The sequence below is a fragment of the Triturus cristatus genome, chromosome 2_1 (genome assembly GCF_964204655.1).
Source record: "Triturus cristatus chromosome 2_1, aTriCri1.1, whole genome shotgun sequence".
NCBI lineage: Eukaryota > Metazoa > Chordata > Amphibia > Caudata > Salamandridae > Triturus > Triturus cristatus.
Window position 1 is genome coordinate 51103840 of NC_140581.1, and position 17812 is coordinate 51121651.

Consider the following 17812-nt stretch of genomic DNA (forward strand, 5'->3'; position numbering starts at 1 on the left):
AACCAAATAAGCCAAACATGGAAGTCAATTCACATAATACATTTTCCCGTAGGGAGCACTTGCCCTGTGGCACTGGATGGCAGTGGCACAGGGCCCTGAGCAGCTAACACCAGCACAAAAATACATTGAGGCACAGACAAAAATGGAAGGGTGACCCACGCCAATGGTGCCAGGTCTAACAGCTGGGTTCAGGAGCTCCGGCCGGGGCCCCTGAGGGCTCCCGGGGAGGGAGGCCTCCCCACCCCAGGCTCCTTCCTGGGTCCTGCCGTATGGCAGGGTACCCGGGACGGGCTCTGGCGGGCTCGGGAGGCTTACCCTGTGCCCCGGTCGGGGGCTCCGGCCGTTGGCCCTGCCCCTGGTCTGCCGCTCTGCCAAGGGCCCAAGACAGGGGTCTGCTGGTCTCGTGCAGGCCTCCCCTGCTTGTCAATGTGACCGTGGGCCCCGGGTCGGAGGGCCCGTTGGGTCCTGTCCGCAGCCTCCATTGCTGGGGCCCAGCTGGGACCCTGGGACTGCAGTCCCCCATGCCCCGGCACCCGCTCACTCTTTCGTTGGGGCACAGAGTGACCAGATGGCTTCCCTTTCTAGCCCAGCCATTTGGTCGCACCTTTCCCCTCGACCATCTGGTCGCGCCTGTCCCCTCAGCCATCTGGTCGCATGCAATGTTTTCCAATGGGGCGACCAGATGGCCGGGCTTGTCTGGAAGTCCCGATGAGGGTCCATTTGCCTCCCCGATCCCAGTGAGGGCTCCAGGAGGTGGGGTACATTCGCGCCTAGGGTCCCCTCTGTCACATCGTGTGGACGGATTGCAAGAAAGGGGGGTCATTTTCCTCCAGGTTACTAGGGAGAGGGTCAGTCAGACCTCCATGAGGTCCGGCGATTCCGAAACAGGGGCCCGGGTATGCACACCTGCCTCTCAGCCCCCTTCCCGATGGTCCTTTTTCTCCGAGTTTGCTGGGTCAGACCTCCGTGAGGTCTGGCAAACCCGAGACGGGGGAAGGCAGCACCCAGGCCCGCCCGCCGGGGCCCCCAGGGGCACGTGTACGCACCTGCCTCTCAGCCCCTTCCCGATGCTCCTTTCTCTCTGTGTTTGCTGGGTCGGACCTCTGTGAGGTCCGGCGATCCCACGACAGGGGAAGGCAGCACCCGGGCCCGCCCCATGCGGGGCCCCCAGGGGCCCGAGGACGCACACCTGCCTCTCAGTCCCCTTCCCGATGGTCCTTTTTCTCTGAGTTTGCTGGGTCAGACCTCTGTGAGGTCCGGCGATCCTGAGACGGGGGAAGGCAGCATCCGGGCCCACCCGCCGGGGCCCCAAGGGGATTGGGTACACACCTTCCTCTCAGCCCCTTCCTGATGGTCCTTTTTCTCCGGGTTTGCTGGATCAGACCTCCGTGAGGTCCGGCGAGGCAGCACCCGTGCCTGCCTGCCAGGGCCCCCAAGGGCCCGGGTCAGCCTCTTGGCCCCTTCCCAATGGGCCTTTCCTTCGAGTCCGTTCACCCCGGGAGCAGGCAGGATTGTGAAACCGCCATCCCCCGCGCGCAGGTCGGCCTGCCAGGGGATGCCTCAGCTGTACTCTAATCGATTGGGCACTCTCGGTCCATTTAGGGATGGACTGCTTGGCCAGCCTCAGCTGTTGATTCAAGCAAGGAGCTTCCTTCTCGCATGGACCGTCCGAAGCCCATCACCCTACCCAGCAGAGCGAAGGCCGAGCGACCCCGGCAGCTCGTGCCCCCTAGTGGTCTGACCCCGAGTGGAAGGGGTCAGGTGGCACCAGGCCCTCGGACGCTGTTGCCCAGCAGGTCCGTAGGTCCCATGTGCCACGCCATCACCCCTCTCCACCCAGCACATTTCCGCAGCAGCTCAAAATGACCGTTCTGAGGGGTTCCTCCGCCGCCAGGCTCCGGCAACCCTGTGTCCTGCTCAGGCTGCGCCTTGACCCGCCTCTCCCTGCCAGTGCCCATGCGACCACACCTCTCTCCACCCCTCCGGCGAGCACTCCTGCCCAGGCGGTTGGGCTCCTTTCCCCCAGCAGGCTCCCGAGAGTGAGGGGTGCACGAAAGTTGTCCGGTCGGGGAGATGGGCATGCGCCCCCCGAACCCTATCAGCAGGTGCAGCTACCTGGTTGATCCTGGCAGTAGCATATACTTGTCTCAATGATTAAGCCATGCACGTGTAAGTACACATGGCCGGTACAGTGAAACTGCGAATGGCTCATTAAAACAGTTATGGTTCCTTTGATCGCTCCATCTGTTACTTGGATAACTGTGGTAATTCTAAAGCTAATACATGCCGACGAGCGCTGACCTCCCGGGATGCATGCTTTATCAGACCAATACCAATCCGGGCTCGCCCGGCCGCTTTGGTGACTCTAGATAACCTCGGGCCAATCGCACATCACCGTGACGGTGACGATACATTCGGATGTCTGCCCTATCAACTTTCGATGGTACTTTCTGTGCCTACCATGGTGACCACGGGTAATGGGGAATCAGGGTTCAATTCTGGAGAGGGAGCCTGAGAAACGGCTGCCACATCCAAGGAAGGCAGCAGGCTCCCAAATTACCCACTCCCGACTCGGGGAGGTAGTGACGAAAAATAACAATACAGGACTCTTTCGAGGCCCTGTAATTGGAATGAGTACACTTTAAATCCTTTAACGAGGATCCATTAGAGGGCAAGTCTGGTGCCAGCAGCCGCGGTAATTACAGCTCCAATAGCGTATATTAAAGTTGATGCAGTTAAAAAGCTCGTAGTTGGAACTTGGGATCGAGCTGGCGGTCCGCCGTGAGGCGAGCTACCGCCTGTCCCAGCCCCTGCCTCTCGGCGCCCCATTGGTGCTCCTGACTGAGTGTCCTGGGGGTCAGAAGTGTTTACTTTGAAAAAATTAGAGTGTTCAAAGCAGGCCTGTCGCCTGAATACTTCAGCTAGGAATAATGGAATAAGGGCCATATGTAGGTAATAAATATTTACCGATTCATAAATACCGAATTTTACCGATTCGGTATTTATGAATTGGTAAATAGAATGTAGGTAAACATTCGGTAATTATTACCGAATCGGTAATATTCGGTATTTATGAATCGGTATTTACCGATTCGGTAATAATGCATCCCTTCCAATTCATTCCTATGGGCCTGGAGGCCCATAGGAATGAATGGGAAGCCATTCACAATTACCGATTCGGTAAATACTGAATCAGTAATAGGGGGAGCATATTCATGGGTGGCAGGGTGTCACATTGACACCCTGTTGCACCCCTGAATCGTGCATGTGTGCACATATGGCGCACATGCATGCCCTAAGGGCATGTATGTCTGCCACATGGCACTTGTCAAAAAGCACAAAATTGCTTTTTGAAAGGTTTTCGTTATTTACCATCAACTTGTAGTTGGTGGTAAATAACGAATCCAGACACCTAAAATGCACTCACTTGAGTGCCCCCTACATTGGATTTCAGGATTCGGTAATTTACTGAATCGGTATTTTACCGATTTCTTAAAATTCCGATTCGGTAAATTACCGAATCATGAAATCCAGCCACCTACATCTCAATTGCCTAAATACCGGTCGGTAACGGGATATTTACCGATTTTTGGCCGTTACCGACCGGTATTTAGGTACCTACATATGGCCCTAGGACTCTGGTTCTATTTTGTTGGTTTTCGGAACTGGGGCTATGATTTAGAGGGACGGCCGGGAGCATTCGTATTGTGCCACTAGAGGTGAAATTCTTGGACCGGCGCAAGACGAACCAAAGCGAAAACATTTGCCAAGAATCTTTTCATTAATCAAGAACGAAAGTCGGAGGTTCGAAGACGATCAGATACTGTCGTAGTAACGATCATAAACGATGCCGATTAGCGATCCGGCAACGTTATTCTCATGACCCACCGAGCAGCTTCCGGGAAGCCAAAGTCTTTGGGTTCTGGGGGGAGTATGGATGCAAAGCTGAAACTTAAAGGAATTGACGGAAGAGCACCACCAGGAGTTGAGCCTGTGGCTTAATTTGACTCAACACGGGAAACCTCACCCGGCCCGGACACGGAAAGGATTGACAGATTGATAGCTCTTTCTCAATTCTGTGGTTGGTGGTGCATGGCCCTTCTTAATTGGTGGAGCGATTTGTCTGGTTAATTCTGATAATGAACAAGACTCCTCCATGCTAACTAGTTACACGAACCCCAGCGATCGGCGTCCAACTTCTTAGAGGGACAAGTGGCGTTCAGCCACACGAGATCGAGCAATAACAGGTCTGTGATGCACTTAGATGTTCGGGGCTGCACGTGTGCTACACTGAACGGATCAGCGTGTGTCTACTATTCGCCGACAGGTGCGGGTAACCCCTGAACCCCGTTTGTGATAGGGAATGGGGATTGCAATTATTTCCCATGAACGAGGAATTCCCAGTAAGTGCGGGCCATAAGCTCACGTTGTTTAAGTCCCTGACCTTTGTACACACCGCCCGTCGCTACTAACGATTGGATGATTTAGTGAGGTCGTCGGATCAGCCCCGCCAGGGTTGGCAACGGCCATGGTGGAGCGCCGAGAAGACGATCAAACTTGACTATCTAGAGGAAGTAAAAGTCGTAAAAAGGTTTCTGTATGTGAACCTGCTTAAGGATCATTAACGGCAGAGTGGCCCGAGCGACCGACGGTGCCAGCCTGAAGCCCTCGGCCCGCCTCCTGCAAGCATGCAACATAGGCACAGGGCCCGGCCCTGCCTGGCGTAAACCGGCCGGCAGAGCGGTCTGCACCCGCATGGGGTGCTCGGGTGAGGATCGGGACTTCGGCGGGCCCCTTCTGACCAATGTGCGAGGGACCAGGGCAGGGTCGGCCCGCATCCCCTGTCCCTCTCCGAGGTGGAACCCAAGCTCACCCAGCACAACCCCCCCAGCGGTGAGGGCGGAACCGAATGGCAGTGCATCCCTTGGCTGGCACCACCCCTCCCTCAAAAAGGCCCTGGCGCCGGCTGGGCCCTCCGGCGTCCCGAGACCCGGCCCAACCTGACCGGGTTCCGGGTGACCGAGGCGCGGCCCTTCTCGTGCAGAAGGGTGGCCTGGAAGAGAAGGGGCAGGTGAGGGGACCCGGCTCCTCTCGGTGGGAGGCGTGCGGGATGGGGAGCCGCCTGGCTGATCCCTTCTGGTGCCTCCAACCCAGGCGAGGGTGGTGGTGGGCTGATCGCCAGCCCGCTGGCACGGCTCGGGCTGGCCAGTGTTGGATGGCTGATGTGCAGGTAGTGTGACCCTCCCTCGTTGCCAGGTCCCCGGTCTGACCTGGTCCCGTGTGGCCGGGTTAAGGGTTTTGAAGACTTGCATGATCCCTCCTGGGTTACCCTGGGAGGGGCCGGTGGCTGTGGGGTTGCCTGCTCCCGTCGCTCTGGGAGCCCGCTCCCTCACCCCCGGATGGGTGGGTGGGGGTGGGCTGCCGGGCCGAGCGCCTGGCAATGTTTTTTTTCTCCCGATGATGTTGTCTGACTCCCAGAGGGAAAGCCTTGAACAGGGCGCCCGGGCCGTCTTGCCGCACGGGTGGTGGACAGACGGCATCGCCTTCCTCCCACCTCTCCTGCACCTGCAGGTGGGCGAGGGATTTCGAAAAGTTGCCTGTGACTCTTGGCGATGGATTACTCGGCTCTTGGGCAGGGAGGGCGAGGAGCTGCCTCGGAGCGCCTGGCCACCCTTGCCATCGCCGGACTGCAAGGGCGACTGGGCATGGCACCCTCCCAGGCCACCTGGGGGCTGGGTCGTCCCGGGCCATCTGGTCACCTGGCTGTGCGACCAGATGGCCCTGCGGGCCAGGTGACCAGATGGCCCTGCAAGCCGGGTGACCAGATGGCCAGCCGGGCTCACTCCAGCTCTTGTCCTTCCCCAGAGTTCTGCAAGCACCCACTACGTGAAAATGGGCTCCCTGGGCAGGCCATCTGGGAGAGGACGTGGCCTGGGCTTAACCCTCCTTGATTCCAGCTTAGGGTCCGGGCACTGGGGACGGGGGTCCACCGGGGCCCGGGGAGGCTCTCCCCAGCCTGGCTAGGGTTCGGAAGCTGGGACCAGGCCCGGGGCTCGTGCTTCGTCCCAGGGTGCGGGAGCCCCCCGTCCTGCAAGTCAGCCGAGGGTCCGGGTGCTGGGGACCGGGGTCCACCGGGGCCTGGGGAGGCTCTCCCCGGCCTGGCTAGGGTTTGGAAGCTGGGACTGGGCCCGGGGCTCGTGCTCCGTCCCAGGGTGCAGGAGCCTCCAATCCTGCAAGTCAGCCGAGGGTCCGGGTGCTGGGGACAGGGGTCCACCGGGGCCCGGGGAGGCTCTCCCTGGCCTGGCTAGGGTTCGGAAGCTGAGACTGGGCCCAGGGCTCGTGCTCCATCCCAGGATGTGGGAGCCCCCAATTCTGCAAGCCTGCTGAGGGTCTAGGCGCTGGGGACGGGTGTCCACCGGGGCCCGGGGAGGGTCTCCCCGAGCTGACTATTGTTCAGAAGCTGGTACCAGGTCCGGGGCTCATGCTCTGTCCGGTGGGCCCTGGGGTGCATGAGCCCTCGTCCTGCAAGCCAGCTGAGGGTCCGGGCGCCTGGGAAGGGTGTCCACCGGGGCCCGGGGAGGCTCTCCCCGGCCTGGCTAGGGTTTGGAAGCTGGGACCGGGCCCGGGGTTCGTGCTCCGTCCGGTGGGCCCTGGGATGTGGGAGCCCCCCATCCTGCAAGCCAGCTGAGGGTCTGGGCGCTGGAGACACAGGGGTCCACCGGAGCCCGGGGTGGCTCTCCTCGGCCTGCCTGCTTTCAGAAGCAGGGACCAGGCTGGTGAGCAGGGGTGGCTGGCTTTATCTGCTATGCTGGCGGAGTGTAGTTTTCTGCCCAACCCTAGTTTTTTTATGAATGGCCTTGGTAAACGGCCTGTATAAATAGCAATGTTTTTTAATTCACAATACCCTGCTCAAACATTTTGAGCACACCTAAAACAGACTACTATTAGTTTAGTGCACTTAATACAGTGAGGTTCAGATTATTTGTATGCACAGACCCAATGCACTCCATCAAACAGATATCCTCAAAAGCAATCATAGAATCTGCAGACTGTCATTACGCATGAAATGGACCGGAATACAATTCTGGCAAGACTTCCAGGGTATGTTTCAAAATGAACACCTTTGGATTCAGCTTCAGCTTTCTTACCAGGCTTCTCCAACAAATAGTTCATTAACTGCTGATAGCTCGCTAGTTGCTTTTAGTCATATGCAGGTTTAAAGGGCCATGTCTTCAAAGGTTGTCAAATTCTAATGTAGCAAGAAGTCGTCCTGATATCCAGTGGGAGGAAGTTCCAGATCCTGGGAACGAAAATAGAAAATCTGGAGCAGCCAACTCTCTTTCCCTTAAAGGAGGGAATAGTGGGGAGATTCAGGTGAGTGGATTTGGATATGGGTAGAGATAAATGCTGGACTGCAACTATAGAGAGGTTTAAAAATGATGCATCAAGTCTTACACACAGCTTGCTGTTTTACCAGAAGTAGGTGTAGTTTCCTCATCGGGGTGATGTGGGACTTTCTTGGCTGTTGGTGGATTAATATGACTGCCTGGTTTTGTGCCCGCTGTAATCTACGATTGAGACCTTCCGGGAGGCCCAGGTAAAGCAAATTTGCATAATCTATCCTTGAGATGACTAATTGCGATGATGACCTGGATACAAGCTTCACAGGTAATGAATTTACCTATCTTTCGAATTTTCTGAAGCAATAAAAAAACAAGACTAGATCACTGCCCCTACTTGGGGTTTCATGGACAGATTTATATCAGTGCAAACTTCGAGGGTCTTAAATTAACTCTTTGGCTGGCGGTGTACCCATTGCAGCTGGCCAGAATGTGGAATTCCACAAATCATTTTGACTTCTGGTTATGACTAGCTCTGTCTTGTCCGAGTTTATTTTGAGTTGATTACTGTTCACCCAATCACGGATGAATGGTATCATATTTTGAAAGGTTTCTTTGGATTCTGGTGAGTTGTTGATAGCAAAAAGCAGTTGCATATCGTCCACAAAATGATTTACCTACATTTTTGTCATGGAGTACAAAAGGGGATGTATGTACAGATTGAAAAGGTGGGGGGACAGAGAAGACCCTTGAGGTACTCCACAAGTGAGTTGGGCCTAAGAAGAGCTAGAAAGAGCCAGAATGACCAACTGGGAGTGGTCCTTCAAGAAGGAGATAATTCAATGAAGTGCCACACCTTGTAAGCCTGCGTCTCCAACATAGTTGACTAGAAGTTCATAGTCAACCATGTCAAAAGCTGCCAAGAGATCAAGAAGTACCAGCCCCTGATTGGTGCCCCTATCAGCTTCTTACTTTACATCATCTATGACTGATAGGATGACAGCTTTGTGTCAAATAGGCTGGCTGAAAGCCTGCTTCTTGAGGGTTAAGAAAGTGTGTTTCCTCTAGGAAGGAGCATAAGCATCTGGCAACATGTGCTACTAACACTTTTGCTAAATTAGGAAACAGAGATATAGGGCAGTAGTTCTTCAGAACACGTGGGTCATCAATGGATTTCATTAATAATGGGACCACTATCGCCATTTTAAAAGAGCTAGGAACCACACCTTGGCTCAAAAAATCATTGAGGAGGGAGGGAGCTGGGTCCGGAAAAAGGGAAAACACTTTTTCTAGTACCTCCAGAGGACAGGTATCAGTGTGAAATCCCGATTTGACTTTGGTCAGCAAGTCCATGAGGCGCACCTTGCTGATGGTGGGTAACTCAGAAATTATGATTGGGTTTTTATCATTGGTTGGGTTTTCCACAGGAGGGGAACTTACATGAATTCTGTCTTTAATTGCTTTAATTTTGCATATAAAAAAGGAGTTAAGTGCATTACAAAGGATTTTTATGGGCCGAATCGTCATGGTCACTCTGTCGGGGTTTGATTCCAAAGATCTCCTTAGATTTATTTGTTCAAATCATGATTTTTCTAGAAAATACAACAGATGTAGCTGGTATAAATGATGTAAAAAAAATTAAGATGAGATAGATCAACTTTCTTTTTTTCTAGGTGAATAAGCCCTATGCCAATTGTTTTCGGGTCCGGCAAAGTTCGAGTTTTGCAAGTTTTAAATCTTCAGAAAACCATTCTGATGCGTCATGGCACCTCGTCAGTCTGGCTTTCCGAAGAGGAGCATGCACATTACTGGCTTCTGTTAGCCAGGCCGTCATACCTTCTTCATATTAGATAATGTTGAAATATGTTTTGGGTAAGGTTGTTACTAATGAATTGCAAAAGTAGTCAATATTAACGCGGGCTTGGTTCCTAGGTGGTATTCCTTTGTCGAGCGATGGGTTAGGAAGAACCAAGTCAACAAGCGTTAAAGTAATTAAAAATGATCTGACCATATACAGGGCATGACTAAGAGGCTAATGACTGATAAATCGACAGACCATACCTGATGTATGCCGCTTGATATGAGTAGGAGAGGTCACTTGGTGTTTGAAGTTCAGACTGCTTAGCAAGTCAGTAAAGTCCAGAGAAGATTGCCTGCCTGTTTCCCCATTAGCCTAATAATTAAAAATCCCCAATTACCAGAGTTTTAGCGTAGTCAATTACTAGAGGAGAAATGTGTTACACCAGGAAATGTGGAAATGGGGAATATGACACATGTTGAAGATATAGAGAATTGAGTTTCATTTAAAGACTGCTGTAATGCCAAGTGATGGAAGACTGGAAAAGTAAAAAAAAAAAATAGCTGCTACGTCTCCACCTATTTACCTGTAGGATGGTTAATATAAAGTAGGTAGTAATTTTCTGCGAGAGCAGCTAAGATGTTAGGGGACAATTCAGTAGATATCCTGTTTTCAGTTAAAAATAAAATGTCTGGCTTTCAGATTCAAGCAACTGAAATATTTCAATCTGGTGTTTAACCATTGATCTAGTGTTCAGGCACATACAAGTAAGCTGATAGGCTTGCTTAGTTCAACAGTTGAGCTACTTTCATTAATTGGCCCTAGGTTAGATATATGTGGCAAAGTGATGGACTCAGCATTATATGTTAAGCTCTCACCTGCGGAACTCCAGAGTGTTGATTGAGCCTGTCTGTCTCCTATGATTTCCAGAATTAAGGAGCAGCTTCCAGCCCACCAGCCTAAGCTTGCTGATTGTCTCCCTAACTCTGAGGCAACCCTGAGCTCTCCTCTCACACCTTCCCAGGCCCCTTAAGGGTTTGTTGGGTGAATCCAAAACATTCACCTTCATTTTGTGAGCTGCAGTTTCCCCCTGCGCAAGATTGATCCAAGTACCAGGAGGTGGCAAGAAGGCAGACTTGAGCTGTCTCTTTCCTGAAATTTAAAAAACAATTTGTTTAGAAATTTGAAGTTTTGACTTCCCCATCACTATTTCATTTTACCTGTTGCATTGTGGGCTCTGCAGTCCAAAATCTGTTGTATTTTCAAAATTTCCTGTGACTACCTGATTTTTCCCCCTAGTTTCTCCCTTGATCTGTGCTCAGACCTGTGTGTTAAGCAATCCACCCCAGCTCCCATTTTTTCTCAGCAAGTAAGTAAAACCAGATTGACTGCCCTCCTCCCTTCTTAGCAACATAGATATTATACAGCAGAGACTAAACACACTGTGCTCTGGCACAGCAGTAATCTGCTGTCATTTGTTTAAGCTGTAGTTTATTAGGTATTGTACACCCATTTTTTGTTAAGTCTCGCCTAGGCAGCGCGCATGCGTTGCGCTAGGAGATGACCTTTAGAAATTGGTCAGCTCTTTTCAAGCACTTGTGCTTGTGCTTGCATCCACCTTGCGGGAGCTAGCAGCAGCGCACACGCTAATTGATAACAGAAAGCCCATGTGCCGCTGCTCGCTCCCGCAAGGTGGATGCCAGCACAAGCACGAGTGCTTGAAAACAGCTGTTTGCATTTGCCTGGTTGCCCTCGTTATCCCTTCTCAACTGCTTGTGTTGCCGTCGCTTTGCCATCGGTTTATCTTCTGAGCGTGTTGGCCTATTACTTAATCTCTCCGTTCTGAGAGGTGGGATGCCAATGGGCCTTTGCCCAGTGTGGAAATTAATGAGCGCATGTTTCATAAAGTGGTAAAACCTCTCCGCACTGCTAAAGAGCAGCTGCACATTTCCACACACTGGCGTTCTCTGCCAAATAATATAGGCTCTCTGGGTATTTTTTTGGTTATTGTTTTGTGTTTGCACGAGGCACGTTTAAGTGCCTGTTGCATATCTGGAACAACTTTTTCGCAAACGGCCCTTCTCTTCGTTTGAATCGCACAAATTAATTTATTTTCCTCCCTTCCCAAATTCGCCATATTCTATTAATACAGTCTTTTCTTTGAGCTACATTAGCTGTCCCTGCATTAACACTTTCATCCAAATTCCACGAAGGCATATGTAGAACATGTATGGGACAGAGTGTTGTTGGCATTCTGCTGTTTCACTATTTGCCGTTTTTGGTGCAGTGAGCTACAGAATGAATCGATAGACCACATATGACACGCACCTGTCACTGTAGGTTGTCTTCGCCATGTTTCAAGGAAATAAATCGTCTTCGATTTACAGTCCTTGGCAAGGATTACACCTATTTGGTTCCGTCAAAGTGCAAAACGTATTATTTTGTTTCAAGTGTAATCGTCTATGTTAGTGTTGCTACTGCCATTTGCTCCCTGTTGCATGAGCTTCGTTAGGTTTTGTATACCGTTGGTATGCACAAGTGTGTGTGTGTGTGTGTGTGTGTGTGTGTATTCTATTGTTGTCTATCCAACAGCACGCATGCAACTGGCAGCGAGTTACAAAACAAAGGTATTGTTTTTGTTGGTCATAGTTCCCCACATTGTACTCTTGTCTTTATTGATGCAATAATAGTATGCAAGTAAGTCAGTTTGCATCTTGTCAGTTTGCTGTCACTAAGGTGTAGTCCAAATGCTGGGCCCATAAACAGAAGGGACATTTATATTTAAAAACATATAAACAAAAAATGCAGACTGTTGTAGTGCTACCGACTGGGACATCTTGCAAAGTATTCCTCGGATTTGGCAGCCCCTCCCATCTCCCTCCATACCGGACATATGGGAGCTGTTCCACATTGTGGGCTGTTCTGGTACATTTAGGGGAGCTACATGCTGTGATATCAAGAACTTAAGCGGACACTTCCATTCTGGCTAGACTGGTACTGTGAGATGACCCAAAGTCCAGTTTTGCCACACTCGCCTGGTGCCATTTTGAGGTTAAGCAGGCTTTGGTTATCTGTTATCTTATGTTGTTAAGGGTATTTTGCTTTTCAGAGGAGTGGTGCTTTTAACTTATGCCGGTGTAAATATTAACTTTTTATTGTACACGTTCTAGGTGATTATTCCAGGCTTGTGTTGCCATTTCACGCAGACCTAATTGAAAACAGATGGCCCGCATGCCGCTGCACGTTCCCGCAAGGTGGATGCCAGCACAAGCACGAGTGCTTGAAAAGAGCTGTTTTGCCTGCTCGCGGTCACTATAACGTTCAGCGCACAGGGGCCATCTGTTTTTTTTTACTTGTTTTCGTTTCGATCTGTTTTTATTTCTTGTTTAGTCAGGAGTGTAAACATGCCTTTACATTGCCCTTTCTGTTGTGTACCTTTAGATTGAGGCAGCCTGACCCAAGAGTGCCTCTCAAATCTCGCAAGGCTATGAAAATGTTCACCATCATGCCCACGGCATCCCACCTCATGCCTTTCTCTCACACATAATTGCTTCCGCTGCGTACGTGCATCGAGAGTGACGTCTGTGACATGAAACCTTTGTAGGTTAGACAATCACACACACCCTCCTCTGCAGTAGGTGCACTAACCCACCTAGCCTCCTCAGTGAAATGACCTTGGCCGTTGTGATTTCGCGTGGAACAGTCACTGGACGGGTGAGATGTGACCTCTCCAATTCACTGCAGCCCCAATGGGTGGTGTGGGTAGAGGTTCTCTTGCACCAGCTCATTAAATCCAGACATATTGCCTTTGTCAATGTTTCTTTAATCTGGGAATACATGCTGCAGCTTACCCTGCAGCAGAGATGAAAGATGTGTCAAAAGAGTGCCGATGGCATGATCATAACTGTGTGCAGCGGCTCCATGCTGCCAAGGGCTGGCGGCTTGTGAGCACCAGGGTAGTCTGGTTTTGATTCCTCAGCATTGCTTTTTCTTCCACACCCTACACTTCACTTTCTTTATCTCACTCATGTTGGTTCTTTTGCGTCCTCGCTTTTTGCCTATATTTTTTAATCTCCTCATCCTTCTCCTCCATCCCTTTTCTGTCTCGCTCTCTGTCTCCCTTACCCCGGGTCAAAGTCAGATGATTAAAAACAAGCACTGACATAGCCAATAGGTCTTGCCTTTGGGACCTGCTGCATAACTAAATACTTATAAGGTCCCAAATGCGAGACCTATTGGCTATGCCAATGCTTGTCTAGGAGAGTGAGTAAAGTTTTGGAAAAATAGTATTGTTGGGGGGTGAAGTTTGTTAGGCCTTACCTGAAGAACTCCAGAGTGCGCAATGAGCCTGCCTGTCTCCTAGAGATTCTGACTTGAGGAGCAGCTTCCAGCCCCCTGGCCAGCAAACATTGCCTGAGGTTCCAGGGACCTTATATGCTGCTATTGGATTCTGTATGTGTGCACTGATTGGTGGTTGTATCTTGTGTTTCTATTGGATTAGGGTTAGTGTTTTCATGGTTGCATATTTGAGGGTGCCAATTGGTTTCTGTGTCAGTGTTTCTATTATTGTAGGGCTAAGGGTTAGTGATCTGATTGGTTTAGGGTTTTGGATTGGAATCTGGGGATAGGCTTTCTATTGGACGTAGGGCTCAGGGATTCTTGTATGATTTGCTGCTGGGACCAGGGTTGAGACTAGGTTTGGGACTAATGCTGGGGCTGGAGCTGACTTTCTATTGAACAGGGCTTGGGGTTTTGTGCCTGATTGGCTGCTGGGACTAGGGCTGTGATTGGCTATAGTAAACTGCTGTCCTACTGGTTCTAGGGCTTAAGGCAAGAGTTTTGATTGGTTAGTGTTAGGGCTAGGGTTGCCATTGACTGAAGGGGTCACCTGACAACTAGGGCTATTGAAGTTCAGGGATCAGGGCATCTCAGCCCAGGCATTGAGGCCAAGTGCTGGGAGGACAAGAACCACTGCCTGTTTGAGCCTGTTCAAAACTGGTCCGGACTAGGGTCAGAAATGCTGCCCAAATTTATAGTCACCAGCACCCACCCTACCCCATCCACAACCAGAGTAACACACTCACATCACATATACTCTACTCATTTACTACAAACTAACCCAAGATAAGATTCTATGTCTCAGAAGCCACTAAAAAACTCCAGAAATCAAATCTATGCACCCTTCTTTCTCAGGTACCACACATGTTCACCTTCACCTACAAACAGTACGCAACTCTATCCTATACCACTAACCAATCAACTCATCACGAACACAATCCACTTCCACACCATACTCAGCTATATCCCATCTAGACACAAACTCCCTGCTCTAATTACTCCCATCAGATCCCTTTTTGTCACTAACAAACCTTTACTCAGCCTTCCATCATTTCTCCAACCAACACCCTCCTCTTATTTCCTCCACAATAACACAACTGTACAATACTTATATTCCATTGCACCACACATATTACCTTTTGCAGCAATCAAGTCTAAGACATACACTTTTAACTCAACTTCATCCCCTTTTGATAAAACATACACTCTACTCACAAACACATCATAACCCCATTTACCTTAAAACTACCACTCACAAACAATACCATATAAACAAATACATCTCATAAAACAATTACATCAGCACCTTGCTTCACTACTCCTCAAAAACAAAACACAACATGTGCACCAGCACAACAAAATCTCTCACGTGCAACACCTCATAATACTTTCATTTACAAACTACAGACATACACCCACCTTTTAGACTACACAAATGAACAAACTCCAATGCCAAGCTTTCTCACTTCCCCCACACCTAACACATATACATTAACAAAGCAACTATCTTTTAACAGCGTCTCATTGGACAATTTAGAACTTTACCACATGACCCAAATGCTGTACTGCCAACCCCTAACTCATACACCACCCTCCCTAAACCGACGCAAATAAAATAAGCAACATAAGCAACATGCCACACCTCATAACTTCTCTTTACATGGCTACTGCACAACAAGGCTACACTACAAAAACAACACAGTGCACAAGCTAACTCTCAACCACCTTCTCCACCACCTACACACATCAAAATGCCTTCTTAGCCTGCTGGGCGAGGAACATGATGCAGAACAGCTACACAATTGCTATCCTCATACAGCTCAGACAAACACTAAGGACACACCTGCTACAAGCTCACTAAATACTGTTCACTCTTCTATAAAACAAAGTCAAACTATCACCAAAGCACATACCCTAAACTGTCTACTAATAAATGCTCAATCGCTCCCCAAAAATAAATATCAAATCTGCAACCTTCTCACTGATGCAATACCTGACATACTATTCATAACTGAATCATGGTTGGGAGAGGAAATGGCTCCAGTCCTGCATGAAGCCTTTCCTCTAAGCTATCAAACTATTACCCAAAACCATATAGGCAAAAGAAGAGGTGGCCTAGCTGTTGTGTTCAGACAAACTTTACATATCACTAAAGCTGACCACGTCTTCATAAAATATTGTGAGGCCCTTTTCACCAGCTGCAATCCTACATCATCTTCCTCCTGTAACTTCCTGCTTCTTTACAGACCTCCACCTAGCCATGCAACATTTCCAGACACACTTCTAGACACGGTTTCAAACCAGATAACACTACAATCCAACCTATGTATTCTGGGTGATCTCAACATTTGGTTTGAAAAACCCAATATGCCCCATGTAAAAACAATCATTGCTAGCCTAGATGCACTGAACTTGCATCAGATCTTCCAAAAACCAACACACATTGCTGGACACATCCTAGATGTCATTTTTTGCCAATGCAGAACTAGTCACCTTTCAAACAATGGCTCCAGTCACATGGTCAGACCACAATGTGCTTGCTTTACAACATAAAACAACACAAAACGACACACCTAAAACCACCTTACGTGCATCCACTTATCGACCATGGAATAAACTCAATTTGTAACACCTACAAATACAACTTACATTCAGTACAGATCTAGACACAATACATTCCCGCTCAAAAACTATATGAGTGGCTACAGGAAGCTTTTGATATCATAATACCACTGAAAACGACTCAATAGGAAGCAAGAAAACAAGCACCTTGGAGAAATACAGAGATATAAGAGATAAAACAACAAATTAGAAAGCTTCAACATGCCTGGCTCAAAACAATCATCAATCAAGACAAATGTCACCTACAGAAACATAACAGATTATACAAGTCAGCTATCAAAAAAGCTAAGAAAAGGTACTATTCAGACAAAATTCCAAATGCTAAATGTGTAAATTAAGAATTCCATAAAACTCTGAATGAATTTTGTAAACCAAATTGTCTAGAAGGAGCTTTTTCCTGTTAATCAAGAATTCACAGACAAACTGGCAATTCATTACAAAGACAAAGCAGACATGTTAGGCTCATATTTAAAATGAGGAAAAAGCACCAGCACAGACCCTTTTTCAAATCAACAATCCAAGAATACTCTAACCCAGCCACTCCATTCCTTCTAAACATTTCACATGATGAATTTATGGACCTGGTCAAAGCAAGCAGGCCAGCTGGTAGCCCATCTGACTCATGTCCTCTGCAAACCTTCGAAACAATTCTTCTTAGAACCTCTGCTGCCACACCGGTAAGAAAAATCATTAACAATTCCTTAACTTCTGTAATATTTCCAGAAGAACTCAAAAAGTTATATATATGCCCATTGCTGAAGAAAACAAATTTGGACCCGCTGCACCCTAACAACTACAGACCAATTACAAATGGACCATTCGCTCTGATGCCGCAATTCATTGAAGAAATGCCATACTTTCAAACTTCCAAACAGGATTCCATTCAGGAAGAGGCAAGGAATACACCCCTGTTGCTGACCTGAAGAACACAGTTGACCGCAACAGGGTTGCTGCGCTACTTCCCTTGGATCTCTTGGCTGTCTTTTACTTAGTTTACCATGACACTCTGATACAAAGACTCTACGAAGCCGGCATAAAGGGGACTGCTCCAGACTGGATCACATTAATGCATGTATTACAGTGTGTTTGAGTGTGTTAGTGCATGAATACATATCTGCACAGGTATGTCAGTGTATGTATCACTGTGTCCCCGCGAGTGTAAGTATATACATGAGTGTGTGCTTTGGTGTGTAACTGTATGAGTAAGTGTGTGCCCTGGCGTGTCAGTGTATCTGTCTGTGGGGGGTATGGCAGTACTTAATTAACTGTGTTTAGATATGTCAGTGTATGTCTTGCTGTGTGTGTGGATGTTTCGCAGCAGAAAACTTGTGTATATGGGTGTGTCAGTCTGTCATCAGTGTGACAGTGCATTCGTCAGTGTGTGTTTGGGTGTCTGTGAATACATTAGTGTGTATATGAGTGTTTTAGTGCATGTATACATGTGTCTGCCTGGCTATGTCAGTCTATCAATGACTGTGTTCATAGGTGTGTCAATCTATGTATGACTGTGTTCCCAGCTGTGGCACTGAATGTATAGGTGTGTACCTGCTTGTGTCAGTGTATGTGTAAGGTTATATTTGGTTCTGTAACTAGATAAATGAGTGTGTGCTTGGATGTATCAGTGTGTGTCTTAATCAGTCCAGATGTCTCAGTGCATGAAATAGTATGTCCATCGTTATAGCAGTGTATGCCTGTGTGAATTAGTGTATGTATC

At 48.9% G+C, this 17812-nt stretch overlaps 1 protein-coding gene and 1 pseudogene across 2 annotated transcripts in view; both read left to right on the forward strand.

The window, feature by feature from the left end:
- The window catches only part of LOC146863711 (uncharacterized), a 265537-nt gene that overhangs the window by 114880 nt on the left and 132845 nt on the right, over positions 1–17812 (forward strand). The window lies entirely within an intron of this gene.
- On the forward strand, positions 2113–4624 carry LOC146863712 (18S ribosomal RNA; annotated as a pseudogene).